Genomic DNA, 16,786 nt, shown 5'->3' on the forward strand with positions numbered 1-16,786 from the left:
TGTGGGCAGAGAATGTCTGTCATTGTTTACTGTATTCTCCCAAGCACTTAGTATAGTGCTCTGCACACCATAAGCACTCAATAAATATGAGTGATTGATTTATGCCTTGCCGGGGGAAGAGACGTGGGTGGGATCATAAGCTTGATCAAGACCCCTGGGACCCAGTGCTTATGGATGAGGAGTTTGTGTAGAGCTACAGTTGACCTGGAAAATCAGTCAGGTAACCAGCAAGCCGGAGTGGGCACACTCCCTAGTTGTGCCTCTTTCAATTTTTGTATATTTGTTAGGTGCTTATTATGTGCCACGTACTGGCAACAGAAGCTACAAGCTAATCAGCTTGGATACAGGCTATGTAATCAGAATAATAATTGTGGCATTTGCTAAGCACTTACTGTGTGTCAGGCACTGTAGGAAGCACTGGGTTAAATACAAGGTAATTGGGTTGGACACAGTCCCTGTCCCACATGGGGTTCAGAGTTTTATTTGCCATTTTAGAGGTGAGGTAACTGAAGCACAGAAAAGTTAAGTGACTTGCCCCAAGTCACACAGCAGACAAGTGGACAAGTGGCGAAGCCGGGATTAGAACCGCCTTCCTTGATGAGACCATTTGACCATGGCTTTAGATGCCCTGGTGCTTTTTTTTTTTTGCCTTTAAGCTTGATAAATACATCTTTTTCCTGGATTTTGTCTATCCTGAGTTAATCCAAAAATTTAGCTCTATTTTGTCAGCCAGTTCTAATTCAACTTCCATTGGCATAGCCAAACATCAACTGATAGTAAGCGCCTTGGTTTCAGGGAATGTATGTTTTGTTTCTGTTGGAGTCTCCTAAGTGCTTAGTTCAGTGCTTTACACTCAATAGTTGCTTGAAAAATACTATTGAATACTTTAAAGGGCTTTATAAATGAGCAGAGAGCTAGCTCATGAATTCCCAGACTCTAAAGTAGATGAGGAGAGGGAATTGTGTTTTAGAGGGGATAGGGAATAGCTTCTAAAATAAAAATATAGAGTCTATTTTTCACTAGGAAATTAAAAAGTCAGTCTTACCTCCTTTGTTTTGGTTAATTGCCTTAGTAAAACATTTAAACCGATCATCTGATACCTTCTGTCTCTATTTAACTGACAAAGCTTACTGAACTTTATTGTTAAAATATGATATCCTGTCAGGTTTGTCAAGAATTTACTGCAACTTGAGGATTATCTGTGCTCATTTGTGCTTTAGGGGTGAGAATCAAATTTTTATGTGCCAGTAAATTATGTATTTGCTACTTTTATTGGCAAAGGATGGAGTTTGTCATTGATTGAAAACACGAATGAACTTAAATCAGGTTTTACTCTGAAGACAGTCTAAATATATCCAAATATGAGTAGAGCAATAGCTCATGAAACAAAAAAAAATATATGACCAAGAAGTATATGCAGTGCAACACATTTGGAAGACTTTTTGAAAGAATAGGAAGTATTTTAGCATCAGCAGACCCGTAGGGCCCCTTCACCAAGCTGAATTTGATCTGAAAAAGGTTAATGAAGCTGGAGAAGGAAGCAGTTTGACTTTAAAGGAAGCATTTCCCCAATTCTAGGTATTGTAATTAGGAAGCAAAATTGAAAATGAAAGTTTTCATAATGAGTGGAGGTTTTCTAATGGAAAACATTGTTGTCTGACAGACCCTGGGTTGTCTTTAAAAACATACATGTTCTTTTACTATGTTGGTGCCAAACAGATTTTTGAATTGCTCAATTGAGGGAAGACAAAAAAACTAGATAATGGTGAGTTGGCAGAAAATGCTGAGTGGGTGAAAGCATTTGAGAGTTTAAAAATACTATACTAACCAAACAAAATATGCTTAGCAGCAGAAAGGCAACAACCCAGAATTAAAATCATCAGGGACTTAGTTCACATAGATGTGACAGGCTGTACTAGGAAAGAGAGGCAGTTATAATACTAAGAGCCCTATTTCAATTTGGACATAAAACAGCCACCAAAGGGCACAAAATAGCCCAGGAAGGAAATATGTCATGTTCCATTTTCTCCTGAAAATGGGAAGAGAACTCAGGAAGTGCAATTTGATCTCATTTGTAGTAGAGAAAAAGGAAGGATTTGAAAGGGAGCTAAAATTGCCATTACAGCAGTCACATCTGCTAGCTTGATCCACAAAAGGGACAGGAGTCAGTGGGACATGGAGGAGGAAGGGTGGAGAAGATGGGAGATAGGAAAGGAAGTTTTGAAGCTTGTTAATTTTAATTTTTAAGTTTACCCTATTAAGTGTTTACTAGGTGCCAATCACCGTGCTAAAGCTGGGGTAGAGAAAAGGTGATCAGGTCAGACACAGTCCCTGTCTCACATGCGGCTGACAGTTTAAGTAGGAGGGAGAACGATTTAATCCCTATTTTTACAGATGAGGAAACTGAGGCACAGAGAAGTGAAGTGACTTGCCCAAGATAACACAGCAGGCAAGTGGGAGAGCTGGGATTAGAACTCTGGTCCTCAGACCCTTAGACCTGAGCTCTTTCCATAAGGTCACACTGTTTCCCACATTCAGAGGCATTCATTCTTGATATTAGAGGTATGTTCCCCTTTATTCCCCACCTCTTCGTGATAAGAATGAAGGTCAGAGAGAGTGATCAAAAGGCAAAAGATTAGCCATGAGAAGAAACTATCAGGAAACAGATCTGGACTTTTGAAACTTGGTGAAGAATGGAGCTTGAGCCACAGGTAACAAAAATAAGAGGGCCTCCCTGGCCTAAAATGTTAGGAGTCAAAATTTATGTTGAACAATGGGTTTAAATATGAGGGAACCTTATGACTGGAGACAATAATGGATGAATTCAATGAGAAGCAGCAGTGTGGTCTGGTGGATAAAGCCCGGACCTGGGTGTCAGAGGACCTGGGTTCTAATCCAGGATCTGCCAACTGCTTGCTTTGTGACCTGGGCAAGTCACTTCCCTTCTCTGTGCCTCATTCACTTCATCTGTAAAATGCAGATTAAATCCTCCTCCCTCCAATTTAGAGTATGAGCCCCATGTTGGGATGGGGACTGTGTCCAACGAGTTAAACTCGTATCTATCCAAGCACTTAGAACAACACTTACACATAGTAAGCACTCATAAAATACCATAAAAAGGGCATTCTTCCTTGATACTGGAGCAGAAAAGAAGTTTGGGATTCACTGACTGTGGTTAAAGGAGAAAGAAGAGTGCTTTTTGCCCAGGGTCCTTGAAAGGTTGTCCTGGGGATATGCAGATATTGATGTCTGTCTTCCCTCCTCTAGACTCTGAGCCTGTTGTAGGCAGCGATTTTCTTTTTTTATTGCCGCACTGTTCTGTCCAAGCTTAGTACAGTGTTCTATGCACAGTAAGCACTCAATAAATATGACTGAATGAATTGAATACAGATCAGTCACGAGTAACCCACCTTAAAGTAAACTCCCTCTCTGCTAATTTCTTATTGCTGACACTTTCTAGATGAACATGTTGAACTTCCTTGGGTCAACATTTTAGGACCCCCTCTACCAATCTTATTTATAATTTTTTTTCTAACTTTGCGATTCTTTTGTTGATCTGTGAATTCAATTTTTTATAAGATACTCTTTTACCTTTTTGGTTTTCTATTTGCCCCCCCCCCTCCCATATTCAGTCCTTCTTTTCATACCTTCATTATTTTTTCTATTCTCACTCTACTTTCACTTCCTAATTGCTCTGCACATAGTAAGCGCTCAATAAATACTACCGAATGAATAAGAGCCACATCAAAGGTTTCCTTTGGAAGTGCTGAATTGACTCCCATCCACCTTGTTGCAACACCCTGGGGAAACTGTATGGAGATGTAGGGCAGCTGAGCAGTCAGTCAGTTAATCATATTTATTGAGCACTTACTGTGTGCTGAGGAGTGTACTAAGCACAGGGGAGAGTACAATAGAACAGACACATTCCCTGCCCACAGAGCGCTCACCTTCTAATGTCCTAGTAATGGCATTGTCTCTTACCCTCTGCCTTCTCTTTTTTGCAGAAGGGAGAATGTACATAGTCGAAGTATTGAGATTTGGATCCGATGGCACTCAGAAATCTACCCACAGTCCTAAGAGCGGCTAAGAGAGTCAAGGAAAACATTGCAATTCTACAAGCAAATCACTTTATGTACTAACTTATGCTTCCCTCACACATGAAGAATGTGAGCCCCATGTGGGACAACCTGATTACCCTGTATCTATCTACCCCAGCATATAGAACAGTGCTTGGCACATAGTAAGCACTTAACAAATACCATAATTATTACTAGTATTATTATCTCCTCCTCACAGTCTTACTCTGAGCAGAGTAAGGGCAAGGTATTGAAATGGAGCTGGGAAACCATCATGGGTTGTCAGTCAGTCAATTGTATTTTTTGAGCACTTACTGTGTGCAGAGCACTGTGCTAAGCACTTGGGAAATAACAATATAACAGACATATTGACTTCAGACGATGGAGTGGTTTGGAAGATCTCAATCCAAATGCACTCTCTATAGACTCTCTATGAGTGTTCAGAATGCATATTCACCCAACATTTGTTCTCTCTCTTCTCTTTCCTTTCTCTGGAACTGACGGTGCAGTTTTTGCTGGCCTTCAGATATTGCCTACTCCTCTGTGAAGGCACCAAAATACTGGGAAATGTTACCAAGGACATTCCCCTTATCCAGACTCTCCCTCTGGGTGTGCATTCTGGAACATTTCCCAGTCAGCACATACAGCTGTATCGGTAGGATATATCAGTAAGTTTCTCCCCCATAATATTCTGCCCATTTTTATCCAGAGTGCAGCTACTTGCTTCCAAATTCACCTATCCACCCATCCAGCATCACCATGCACCCACTTTAATGACAATAGTATTTATTAAATGCTTACTATGGGCCAAGCACTGTTCTAAGCGCTGGGGTAGATGCAAGCTAATCAGATTAGACATAGTCCTTGTCCCACGTGGGACTCTCAGTCTTAAGCTCCATTTTACAGATGAGGGAACTGAAGTTCAGAGAAGTGAAGTGACATGACCAAGGTCACACAGCGGACACGTGGCAGAGCTGGGACTAGAACCCAGGTCCTTCTGGCTCCCAGGCTTGGGCTCTATACACTACTTCCCAACCTTATAAATGTTTGGCAAAGAATAATAATAATAATAATGGTATTTGTTAAGTGCTTACTATGTGCCAAGCACTGTTCTAAGCACTGGTGTAGATACAAGGTAATCAGGTTGTCTCACGTGGGACTCACAGTCTTAATCCCCATTTTACAGATGAGGTAACTGAGGTACAGAGAAGTTAAGTGACTTGCCCAAAGTCAATAGCCTGATAAGTGGCAGAGCCAGGATTAGAACCCACAACCTCTGACTTTCAAGCCTCTACTCTGTTCATTAAGCCTTAGCTGCTTCTCTACTAATGCTGCTTCTCTGTACTGTATTGTTCTGTACTGCTTCTTTGCTTCTCTGAACTAAGTATTAAACTAGACCGGGCACCTAGAAACAATTGGCAACATGTGAAATGACAATTCTTTCTCGATAATATTCAAGTGTACACATAGTCTAGCCTATTACCTTTCTGCTGTCACTTCCTAAATTCCTAAGATCAGAGGCCTAAAGCTTTCCTCTGCTTCCCTTTCAAATGGCTATAAATTACCCCAAGTAACATTCCATGGGTAGCTTTCAAACTTATTAAAAAGTTTTGAGAAGAGAAACAGAACTGCCCAAAGAGACATCGAGATATTTTCTTTTACATATGACCATATATTTGATTTTCTCACAGCGCAATAAAGTTATCACCCCCCTCCCTGGATGCCAGCTGCTTTGTGACTATCCAGAATGACAAACATCTATCCGTCACTAGTCCCAAATGCCAAACTAGCTAGATTCTTGCATCTGACCGTTTGATTCACGTTCTCATGTTTCCTGACACTTCAGACAGCCCCTTGAATATGCCCCTTCAAAGAACTTAGGTATCCGCTCACTCCAAATCCGTAGTGCATATATGCATCTTGATTCTATTTATTGCTATTGTTCTTGTCTGTCTCCCCCGATTAGACTGTAAGCCCATCGAAGGGCAGGGACTGTCTCTATCTGTTACCGATTTGTACATTCCCAGCGCTTAGTACAGTGCTCTGCACATAGTAAGCGCTCAATAAATACTATTGAATGAATCTGGCACATCTTGGCTATTTGAAACAGAGACACCACAAAAGTTTTGCATTGCTTCAACCATTTATAGTCACCAGTGCTCTGTTCTAAGCATTGGGGTAGATAAAAGTTTGTCATTTGGATACAGTTCCTGTCCCACATGGAGCTCCAGTCTAAGAAGGAGGGAAAATAGGTATTTGATCCCCATTTTACAGTTGAGGAAACTGAGCAGTTAAGTGACTTCTCCAAGGTCACACAGCAAGAAACTGAAAGTGGAATTAGAAGCCAGATCCCCTGACACTGAGGCCTGTACACTTTCTATTAGGCAATGCTGCATGTTGCATTAAAGACCATCTGAATCAGAGATCATGCTGATTCCCTAAACAATGAAATTTGCTGCTCTTTTCGTGGAACTAGAAAAGAGAAAGAGATAAATTTTTCCTTTTTTTAAACCTACATCCATACACTTAATTTCTAGTGTTCAGCAATTACATCTCTCCCTTGTGTACAGCTGCACCCTTATCACAGTTTCCCAAGGTCATTGGCTACATAAAGTTTCTTTACCAAATTATTTTTTTAATTAACACTTGAGATGCTTCAAGATTTGGAATTATATGTGGTTTGAAAAACCCCTACCAATTGAGGAGGTGCCATTTTCCGTCCAAATAATACTTAAACCTAGTATGACCTCCTATTTCCTCTCTGTTACATACAGATTCTCTCTTTAACCAAATTAATTCCCCTATCTCCTTAGAGACCACTCTTCAAGTCTACCCCTCCTCACTCTTTTCTATCTTTACAGACAACAAGCAAATTGTTTTTTCCACATTTCCTCCTCATCTAAATCTCTACACACATGATTTCCCTATCATCATCATCCCAAGTGTTTTCTCTACTCTTAGCACTCCTAGAATACCTTTGCTCATTTCTTTAATTTGTTATACTTTTTCCATAAATTGACCTACCCATATCTAAATTTACATTTTCCACATAATTATGCAAACAAGGAATATATATATATATATACTTATTTGCGTCTCTTTCTACCCACCACACATTCATTTCCCTACCTCCCTGCTATTACTAGTTTGCTTCCTACCTCCTTTGTGATATTTTTGTATTACATTAATTTCTGCGCTCCGGTCAATTAAATCTTTATATTTTTGTATTTCTACAAGAATATAACAATGTAATCTCTTCTCTTTTAGAGTCATGTATTGTTTTCCCCATATTGGTCTCCTCACCTTCAAAACCTTATTAAAAGTACATCTCCACCTGGAGGCCTTCCCCAACTAAGTCCTCATTCCTCTTCTCTTACTCTCTTCTGCATTGCCTTTCCACTTGGATTTGCACCCTTTATTTACCCCTACCTCAGCCCCACAGCATATATGTACCTATCCATACTTTAGCTTTATATTTATTTATATTTATGACTTTCTTCCCCTCTAGACTATAAGCTTGTGGGCAAGAGATGTGCTATACCAACTCTACTGCAGTGTTACTCTCCTAAATTCCAAGTACAGCACTCTGCGTACAGTAAACGCTCCATAAATATGATTGATTGATTGAGTGATTGATTGATAAACTGTCAACTGGAGCCCACTGCTCTTTCAACAGTGGGGCACCCTTAGATCTTGTATAATTTCCCTCCTTGGTTATTGCCTTCCCAAGATAGTTAATGCTATCTAAGATATGTTACTTCAACATGTTTCGTTCCTTGGTTATATCCTTCAACAAGATAACTCAAGCCAAAACATGCTACTTACACAAGCTTCGTTTATTGGTTATATCCTGTACCAAGATAGTTCATGCTGACTAAGAAATGTCACTTATCCATGCTTCATTTCTAGTTCATATCCTTCAACAAGATAATTCACTGTCCATTAAGACATGCTATTTACATGTGTTTCATTTATTGGTTTTATCCTTCAACAAGATAGTTCACGCAAACTAAGACATGCTGCTTACATGTGTTTCTCATCTAAGAGTCTTTTAACGTCTCCTATTTCCCTAGCCTTGCTCTGTTCAACCACTGTAGGCAGTGGTTGAATTCTCCTAGAATTCCTCCCAGAAAATATTAAACATTTTCAGACCACTCAGTCCACTGTAGGCAAAGTTTGGGTCACACCCTTTTACTGGAAGACTAGGCGTGTCATAACAATAATAATAATAATGTTGGTATTTGTTAAGCGCTTACTATGTGCAGAGCACTGTTCTAAGCGCTGGGGAAGATACAGGGTATAATCAGGTTGTCCCACGTGAGGCTCACAGTTAATCTCCATTTTGCAGATGAGGTAACTGAGGCACAGAGAAGTTAAGTGACTTGCCCACCGTCACACAGCTGACACGTGGCAGAGTCGGGATCCAACCTGTCTTTCAAAGACTTCATCAGAAGTACCTTCAAACTTTCTCTGTGCAGGTTTCAAAATTATTGACTGCAAGCAGTTTTTTAAAATGATATTATTAAGCGATTACTATGGTCAAGGCACTGTACTAAGCATGGTGCAGATACGAGCTAATCAGGTTGGACATAGTCCATGTCCCACACAGACGAGGTAACTGAGGCACGAAGTGAAATGACTTGTCCAAGGTCACACAGCAAATGAGTGGCAGTGCAGGGATAAGGTCTTCTCTATTGAGACCCCACATAGTGACTGATTTCCAGAGCACCCACATTTTCCAACAATTTAATAGGTCACAGATTTCCAATGTTGACATTTGGATCTTATGACATTCAGAGATTTACCAAGAATCATTTATGCTAGCCAAGGTGAGTCAAGGATTTCTATAAGCTAATCACAATTTTAGTGCTTTGTCCTTTATCTACTAGAATCCGCTTCCCTAACACCTTCACACATATACCTCCTCACAGTCATCCTCACATGCATGCTTCCTTACACTCACATATATAAACATTCCTCCTCACTCACACATAAAAAGCCTCCTCACACTCGCACAGACAATACAGAGTTTCTCACACTCTTACCTGGGCAGGCTAAGGGCAAGGTGGTGATCTGGGGCTGGGAAATGGCCATGCTCTGGACTTTTGCTGATTTAGTGGTTCTGAAGGTCTCAGTCCATACGCGTTCTCAATATACTTCCTATGTTCATTTAATAGTATTTATTGAGCGCTTAGTATGTGCAGAGCACTGTACTAAGCGCTTGGAATGAACAAGTCGGCAACAGATAGAGACAGTCCCTGCCGTTTGATGGGTTTACAGTCTAATCGGGGGAGACGGACAGACAAGAACAGTGGCAATGTGTTCAGGGTGTTTAATGTACCATATATTCATTCTAACTCTTCTTATACTTCCCCTGGAACCGACTGGTGCAGTTTCTGCTGGCCATCAGATATTGCCTACTGCTTTGTGAGGGAACCAAAATAACAGGGAATGTTACCAAGGGCATTCCCCTTAACCAGATTCTTCTTCTGGATGTGAATTCTGGACCTTTCCCAGCCAGCACACACGGCAGTATCGGTAGGATATATCGGTAGGTTTCTTCCCCGTAATATTCTGCCCATTTTTAGGCAGAGCACAGCCACCTTCCTCCACATTCACTCACTCATCCATCCAACATATCCACACATCCCTTATGAAGTATGTAACAAGACCCGAGTAAAATGTTAATGAAGTCAAAGTCTATTATTTCTCCACCCTCTGATGGACAGCCTGGGCAGGAAATCTTGCTGCTGTTTGATTCTTGGCCTCTACTGGTTCTTGCCCTCTCAAAAACATGAACAGGTTTGAGGTGGCAGTTTTCAGTGCAGTAGTGCCTTCAGACTCGGTGCAAAACGGTCATTTCACACTTCGTGCCCAGAACCTTTGGCAGAGCAGGTGCTCAGTAAATAGTTGTTGAAGACAATGATGAGATTTGGTTATTATGGGGCGGTGAGCTGTCTCCCATCTTTGCAAGAACTCAGAGCGTTTCTCTAGTCACTTTCCCGTAGGAAAATGATGTTTGGAAAATCCTGTGACTTTTTTTGGCTATGGCGATGGTGTGTATAGATTACACAGGACATAAAACACAGACTACTTTTTTTATGGTATTTGTTAAGCACTTAATATGTGTCAGGTACTGTACTAAGCGCTGGGGTAGATACAAGATAATCAGAGTGGACACAGTCCATTGTCCTACATGGAGCTCACAGTCCTATTTTACAGATGAAGTAACTGAGGCACAGAGAACTGAAGTGGTTTCCCCAAAATCATACAAACAGACAAGTGGCAGAGCCGGCACTCATTCATTCATTCATTTAATCATATTTATTGAGTGCTTACTGTGTGAAAAGCACTGTAATAAATGCTTGGGAGACTACACTACAATAACAGATTAGGTTAGATTAGAACCCAGATCTTCTGGCTCTCAGACATGTGCTCTATCCTCCTAGGCCATGCTGCTTCTCAAATGTTTTTAAAAGGTGGTTCACCCACTACTGCTACAGGCTCTCGTTATATCCCGGCTAGACTACTGTGTCAGCCTTCTCTCTGATCTCCCTTCCTCCACTCTTGCCCCGTTCCACTCTATTCTTCACTCCGCTGCCCGGCTCATCTTCCTGCAGAAACGATCTGGGCCTGTCACTCCCCTTCTTAAACACCTCCAGTGGTTGCCTATCAACCTCCACTCCAAACAAAAACTCCTCACTGTAGGCTTCAAGGCTCTCCATCACCTTGCCCCTTCCTACCTCTCCTCCCTTCTCTCTTTCTACCGCCCACCCGGCACGCTCCGCTCCTCCGCCGCCCACCTCCTCGCCGTCCCTCGGTCTCGCCCATCCCGCCGTCCCGGAATGCCCTCCCTCCTCACCTCTGCCAAACTGATTCTCTTCCCCTCTTCAAAACCTTACTTAAAACTCACCTCCTCCAAGAGGCCTTCCCAGACTGAGCTCCCCTTCTCCCTCTACTCCCTCTACCGCCCCCCCTTCACCTCTCCTCAGCTTAACCCTCTTTTCCCCCCCTTTCCCTCTACTCCTCCACCTCTCCCTTCCCATCCCCTCAGCACCGTACTCGTCTGCTCGACTGTATATATTTTCATTACCCTATTTATTTTGTTAATGAAATGTACATCGCCTCGATTCTATTTAGTTGCCATTGTTCTTACGAGATGTTCTTCCCCTCGACTCTATTTATCGCCATCGTTTTCGTCCGTCCGTCTCCCCCGATTAGACCGTAAGCCCGTCAAAGGGCGGGGACCGTCTCTATCTGTTGCCGACTTGTTCATTCCAAGCGCTTAGTACAGTGCTCTGCACATAGTAAGCGCTCAATAAATACTATTGAATGAAATGAGTAAGGAAATGTGTTGCCTTCATGGGTATGTGCAGGCAGAATGATGCCTGTGACATTCACCAGGGCTTTCTCCAACTCTGATCTTTAACCTTGGTCTTCTGCACTCAGCCTCCTCCCTTTCCAGATTTTCGGAGAAGAGGCCTGATGTGCAGGCTCCAGTTCTGTGGGTGTAAGCTTTTTTGCGTGTGTGTGAGACCAGTTACATTTTAAGTTCCCAGGCTAATTAGGTTGTTCTCACCCTCCTCCTTCTCTTAGAGGGTGGGAGGCATAAGGTTGGAATGGGGTCACTGAATTCTGGCCACAAAGACAGCTGTTGAAATAAAACCGGCCAGCCCTAGATGTTAGAACTGAAATAAGGAAAAGGAAACCTGGATTGAGAAGGGGGGTGCTATCTAAATTAACACGATTAGTATCACTCCCCTCGATGGCATCATATATTTTAGCCAGTTTTTCTAATTTAGCCCGACTTTCATTGGGAATCACACACACAATCAAGATATATCTTGAGAAAAGAAATGTTGTTTTTACACATTTCTTGTTTTAGAGGCAGTCCCTCTGCACTAAATATTCGACCAATGGAAATTATGTGGCATGATATAGGGATTCTGCGTTGATATTAGACCTTGAGCCCCCTTAGGAACAGGCCTCTTGTGTAGTCTTTTCAGGCTTAGTACAGTGCTCTGCATATAGTAAGTGCTTAATAAATACTGTGACTATTCTCAGGGACAATTTTAGTGGTGTCTCCTGCAGATTCTGAGCAGATGAAGGCCTTAAGATTATAAAGTCTTTAAGGGCAGTCTGCAGAGCACTGTACTATGTGCTTGAGGGAGTACAATATACAGTAAACTGACATATTCCCTGCCCACAATGAGCTTAATAATAATAATAATAATAATAATGGTATTTGTTAAGTGCTTACTATGTGCCAGGCACTGTACTAAGCACTGGGGTAGATACAAACAAACAGGGTTGGACACAGTTCCTGTCCCATATAAGGCTAGGAGTCTTCTCCATATTACAGATGAGATAACCGAGGCCCAGAGAAGTGAAGTGACTTGTCCAAGGTCACACAGCAGACATGTGGCACAGCCAGGATTAGAATCCACAACCTCTGACTCTCAGATCCGTGCTCTTTCCACTACACCATATGCAGAAGTTTCAAGCCACTCAACCCCTGGAATTCCTCTTTCCAGATCCCCTTTGCCTAGTCTCTGCCATGTTTCCACCACATCACAACTGCTTCCCTTTCTTCTTTACGGCACCACTTCCTGTTACCTGATATTAATGAGGAAACAAAATCCAAGTGAATTTCCATTTTAAGAATGGAAAATTGAAGAATAACGGGCAAAAAGAGAGTAAAGCACTCCATAGTACTAAACTACTCCTAAATCAATCAAATTCTCCTAAAATTCTTCCCAGAAAGTATTAAACATTTTCAGACCACTCAGTCCGCATGTATTTTGTGGGCCATGATATCTTAGTGAGTTTTCAATTTAGAGAGGATTCTGGGTGCATATTGCAAGTTATCTCTTGAAAAGTACTATTCTATTGTGCCCTAATGAACCTAAAGAGTGATTTTTATCTCACATTAGCACAAGTAAACTTCCTCTAAATGCAAGGGTAGACATTTGGACCTGTTTCTATATATAAAAATGTATATTTTTATCTACGGTTAAGGGAGGTCCAGATTAAGGTCCCAGGAACCAAAGTTCAATCCCTTCTCCCTTCTCCAAACACTTCCTCCCTCCTGATATGGGAACCATGTGTGTCCCCTTATTAGCCTCCCTAACCCACTCCTCCCCCGCAGACACATGATCCCCTTTCCTACATGGCCGAGCCATTTTGTAACCCCAGGAGAATGGTAAAAGAAGAAAAGGTTGTTGGGGAAGAGAAGAAACAAGAAACAGAGCAAGCTAACGAAATGGCAATCGACAAGAGAAGCAGTGTGGCCTACTGGGAAGAGCACAGTTCTGGGAGTTAGAAGACCTGGGTTCTAATCCCGGCTCACCCGCTCAGCTGCTGTGTGACCTTGGACAAGTCACTTCATTTCTCTATGCCTCAGTTCCTGTATCTGCAAAAGGGGGATTTAAAAACCTGTTCTCCCTCCACTTGGTCTGTGAGCTCTGTGCAAGATCTGATTATCTTATATCTCCCTAGAACTTTGTTCAATGCTTGGCACATAGTAAGCACTTAACCAATGCCACAGTTATTATTATCATTAACTTGGATAACCTTGGGTGCTGTCTCTCATCGGTTCCCCAAGGCCAGCTGAATGTGGAGTGGTCCTGAGCAAGTTGGGATTTTAAATCATTTTGGTGATTTGAGTTTGCCCAACCTACCCAGGAGCCATGGTGTAGTGGATAGAGCACAGGCCTGGAAGTCAAAAGGTCATGAGTTCTAATCCCCGTTTGGCCACTTGTCGCTGGGTGACCTTGGGCAAGTCATTTAATTTATCTGTATTTCAGTTACCTCATCTGGAAAATGGGGATTGAGACTGTGAGCCCCATGTGGGATAGGAGGCTGTGTTCAACCCGATCTGCTTGTATCCACCCCAGCGCTTAGTACAGTGCCTAGCATATAGTAAATGCTTCATAAATACTATTATTATTATTATTATCATCATTATTATGAGTTCACTCTGGAAGGGGATCTTGGGAGCAGGTCCCAGTGAGGAGCCTTTGCTGTCCACATGTTGGGAATCTGCAGCCCTTTTCCCAAATTGCCTGTGAAATTTGTGGTCGTGGTGGGGATCTCTGCCCTGTTTTCACACAGGGAAGTTTTTAAGGGGTGGGTAGGAGGGTGAATGAATCCAGTGTCCTGGATTTCCATCTGCATAGGAAGGGTCAAGGCCTCTTAAAGCAAAACCTATTCATCCCTAAGTATCTTTGGGGAATTTCTTGGTTGTCATGTCCAAGAGAAAGACCAGTTCTGAGGCGGAGAGTGATTACTGAGGAAATATGTTTGTGAAGCGATCGTGAATGTGGAGGAGGCAGCTGCGTGGGCACTTGTACAGCTGGTTTTAGTCCAACAACTAAAATATACAGTCCATGTTCCACCTGCCGGCACAAGCAACTCTCTATTCTTGATTACTGATGCCAGCTGGCAACAAGGCTCCTCATCCCCTTCCCCTCCTCCATAGCCACTGCCACAATACAGAGGACAAAGAACACGACGTAGAGTCTTACTAAAATAATCATTTAAAAATCACTTCTCCAGCTGTCCTTCCACCTTTTCTCTAATCCCTAAACCCTCATTTTCCCCACTCCCTCTCCCTCTGCATCACCTATGCAATTGGATCTATACCCTCTATGCCCTTGATATTCACCCCGCCCCCAGCTTCACAACACTCGCGTGCAGAGCCGTAATTTATTTTAATGTCTTTCTCCCCCTCTATATTGTAAACCCCTTGTGGGCAGGGAATATGTCTACCATCCTAAGTGCTTAATGCAGGGCTGCGCACACAGAGAGTGCTCGATAAATATCACAAGACATTGATGAGAGCAGGAAACCATTAAGTAAGAGTTCTCCCTTGGCAAAATATCCCAAGAGACCTCACTGAATTCCCATACCAACTGGATTACCAGCCTTCTTTATTCTCTTACATATAGTGAGCAAAAAAAAGGAGATTAACATAGAATTGGACCAAGATGGGCAATGAATCACATCTCCAGCCCTGATCTCTCTCCCTCTCTCCAGTCTCGTATCTCCTCCGGCCTTTGAAACATCTCTACTTGGATGTCCTCCCGTTACCTCAAACTTAACATGCCCAAAAAAGAGCTCCTTATCTTCCCATCCAAACCCTGTCCTCCCCCTGACTTTCCCATCACTGTAGACGGCACCACCATCCCTCCTGTCCCTCAAGCCCATAACCTTGGTATTATCCTTGACTCCTCTCTCCTTGCTGACCTCCTAGCCTCCTGTCTCTCCCCACTCCAGTCCATACTTCACTCTGCTGCCCAGGTTGTTTTCCTACAAAAACATTCAGAACGTGTCACCTTGCTCCTCAAAAAACTCCAGTGGTTGCCCATCCACCTCTGCATCACACAAAAACTCCTCACCATTGTCCTTAAAACACTCCACCACCTTCCCCTCTCCTACCTCACCTCACTTCTTTCCTTCTACAACCCAGTCCACACGCTTGTCTCCCCTGGTGCTAACCTTCTCACTGTGACTCGATCTCGCCTGCCTCATCACCAACCCCAGCCCATGTCTGCCTCTTGCCTAGAACACCCTCCCTCTTCAAATTCAACAGACAATTACTTTTCCCCTTTTATAGTTTATCGAGGGCAAATCTCCTCTAAGAGGCCATCTTAGACTAAGCCCCACTTTTCCTTATCTCCTAATCCCTCTGCATTGCCCTGACTCGCTCCCTTTGCCCTTCCGCCCCCCCTCCCAGCCCCACAGCACTTATGTACATATCTGAAATTTCATTTATTTTCATTGATGTCTATCTCTCCCCCTCTAGACTGTAAGCTTGTTGTGGGCAGGGAATGTGACTGCTTATTGTTATATTGTACTCTCCCAAGCTAATACAGTGCTCTGCACACAGTAAAAGCTCAATAAATATGACAATGAATAAATGAATGAATTCCTTCACCAGATATGAACACAGCATTTGTTTGGTGTTTGGTGACTGCCATGCTTCTGCTATGGAGAGAGAGACACTCTAGATGTCTAGAATGCGGAGTGTATAAACTTGTACTGATAATAATTGTTATATTTGATAACATAGGTTACTATGTGCCAAGCACTGGGATAAATGCAAGATGAGTAGGCCTGACATAGTCCCTGGTCCACCTGGGGTTTGCACAGTCTGAAAGGGAGAGAGAACAGGTATTTATCCCTGATTTACAGATGAGGAAAATTGTGGCACAGAGAAATTAAGTGACTTGCCCTAGGTCACACAGCGGGCAAGTACCAGAACCAAAATTAGAAGCCAGGTCCTTTAACTTCCAGGCCTTTGCTCTTTCCACTATGTCACACCACTTTCCTTGTAGGTTGGGAATATAACTTGTGCTTTGGAGATTCCAAAAATAAATTAAAAGTAGGATTTGTCCATGGTCACCTGATGAGGTCTTCTATTGAGTTTAGGGAGAGTTTGGGTTTTTTTCTGTTCAGGGGAACAGAATTCTAGTTGCTTTTATAATGGCGAAGATGAAAAACCAAAAGCAGTGAACAATCAGCAGCAGAGGGAGAGGAGCAGGAGGAAAAACACCAAGAATATGAATAGTGAAGGTAGAAGAGACACTCTAAAGAGTCTCCTTTCCCTCAGGCTTCCAGTTCTGCTTCCTGGTATTAAAATTACTGAGGGCTCCTCAACTCCCCCGATGGCCATTTCCATCACACAACCAAGTTCAATCCCTAATTTA

The sequence above is a fragment of the Ornithorhynchus anatinus genome, chromosome 12 (assembly GCF_004115215.2).
Source record: "Ornithorhynchus anatinus isolate Pmale09 chromosome 12, mOrnAna1.pri.v4, whole genome shotgun sequence".
Taxonomy (NCBI): Eukaryota; Metazoa; Chordata; class Mammalia; order Monotremata; family Ornithorhynchidae; genus Ornithorhynchus; species Ornithorhynchus anatinus.